Raw genomic sequence first — 2,558 nt, forward strand, 5'->3', positions numbered from 1 at the left:
ATGTTTTTCTTTCATACATTTAAGGGTTCTTTGTATGGTTTACAACCTAATGTTCATGATGATCCCATGATATATGCGCAAGCTTATGATGAAATTAGACTTAATGACAAAACCTATGTGATTGATTTCACTTTTCAACCCCACCAAAAGAGCTTTTAGTGAAAGATGACAATGATATTGACAACGAAGGTTGTTACACAAAAAGTGAATATATTTTGAATAATAAAAGATGATGTAATATTTCCATCTGATTACCAATGTTGTCAATTTAGATATAATTATAAAGAGAAAAATGAAGGAGGTAATAGTGATAGTGATGTGCTCAAAGTAATAGTTAGTAATTTTAATGGTAATGTGTATGATTAGGAAAATCTCATTGATGTTTTTAGATTAAATATGACGTAATCAAGTGAAAACCAAATATTTGACAACATAAAGTATGAGTTTTTCATTTTTCGTGGTCTGGGGCCACCAAATGAAATTTAACTCTAGATTCAAGAACATAGCATACAATTATTGGGTCATGCAGTGGAGTAGGCACTTGGGATACTCCTAGAGATTTCAATTAATTGCATTTCCACAAAGGGAATGCATCCACAATTAGAGCCACTACTGGTACCTCTAAATTTTGAAATCTTAAAGTGACTATTATTTGCATTTTGGTTGCAACACTCAAAAAATACCAATGCCAAATCTACCTGAATGAATTACTTTGGAAGGTAATATTCTATAAATTGTTTATCATCATGTGAAATGGCTTGGTAATCATGCTCACATGTTATAAGTAAGAACTTGTGAGTCGACACGCTAGCAGAAGGGTCACCAAAAGCTTCCACAATAGAAGATGACACCAAATCACATCCTATAGGAAAAGGGATCTTAGTAAAGAATAGTTTCCTAAGAAGGATAACAAAACCAACTGGTAAACTAAAAAAATGGGCTGAAACCTAAAAATCTAGAGTTAGACAGGAAGCAGAGAAAACAATGGCAGCAACATCCTTCCCACACCCCATAGATTTGACCCATAAAAGGGTAAAACATTTTTTAACATCAAAGAGAGCCACCAAAGGAGCCCAAGTAATCAATAAAACCCATAGGAACCTATGAATCACCCAAGTATCCAAGGCATTGAAATAGATCCATAAAACATGGCATTGCCTGCCATAAGCACAAATAGTATAAATCACCTTCGGGAAGGAAAGGGACAAAAATATATCGAGCCACCTCAAGCCGCTAGAAACTTAAGGCATGAAAACCTCTTCAAACATGGGCACACCAATCACCATTGAACTAGAAAAATCCATCAAGAAGAAAAAAAGCCTACACACAAGGCTATACCACAAGGAAAGGAAGGAATTCACACCCATAAAAGAAAACACTATGCTAAGCCTGAATTTGCAACAAACATTGTACGAGCAACAAAAAAAATCCAAAAATAGGCCCAAGAATTGAGAACATATGGCATGAAGGCACAAATCCATCACACACACACACTAGTAGTACCAGAGGAAGCCACCCTCTAACCCTGAATAGAGTACCTAGTAGAAGGAGACAAATCTACATACCACAGAACTAAAAGGGCCCACAAGGCCACACCACTGACTAGACAACAATGCACTCCATGGTCATCACTATCACCCTCCCCATTTCCATCACCTTCATCCTCGTCCCATGTAACCTCTCCTCCTCCATAAACCTATTGCTCCACTTCCTCTTCCTACTTGCCATCTTTGTTATAAATAAAATGTTGGTTAATAGTCAATTGGATTGTTCTATTAGAAAAAAATGATTTTTGTGAGCATTGTGTGTCTGATAAATAGAATAGATCATCATTTACTAAATGAATGTATAAGACAAGCAGATCATTAGAGATTATTCATTCAAATGTGTGTGGTCTAGTGGATATTGTCTTTTTGGGTAAATTTTGGTATTATTTTTTCTTCATTGAAAATTTCTTGAGATACACTTAGATTTATTTTATGAATTCTAAATCTAATTTTTTACTAAGTTTAAGGAACTTAAGGCCTAAGTGGAAAAGAAATCAGATAATAAGATAAAAGTGTTGAGGATTGATAATCAGGATGAATATTGTTCTAGGGAATTTAATGAGTTCTATAAGCATGAAGGTATTGTTTGACAAAATACTACTTCTTACACTCCCCAACAAAATGGGGTAGCAAAGAGAATGAATTAAACCATAATGGAAATAGCTATTAGCATGTTGAGTCGTGTTAAGCTCAATAGATGCTTTTGGGAAGAATCTTTTGGTACTGCTTGTTATTTGATTAATAGATCTCCTTGTTCATCGCTTACTGATAGATCTCCTTTTGAAGTGTGTACAGGTAGAAAGTACTCAGTTGCATACTTAAGGATATTTATTTCATTCATGTGCCTTAGGAGAAGCAATCTAAAATGGATTTAAAATCTCAAAAATGCATCTTTGTTTGTTATGGCGAGAATGTAAAATGTTATAAGCTTTAGAATCCTCTAAGACGAAAAATTATTCTTTCTAGAAATGTTATTTTTAGGGAGTTTATAACTTACTTGGGTGAAGAAAA

This window comes from Cryptomeria japonica, chromosome 3 (genome assembly GCF_030272615.1).
Source record: "Cryptomeria japonica chromosome 3, Sugi_1.0, whole genome shotgun sequence".
NCBI lineage: Eukaryota > Viridiplantae > Streptophyta > Pinopsida > Cupressales > Cupressaceae > Cryptomeria > Cryptomeria japonica.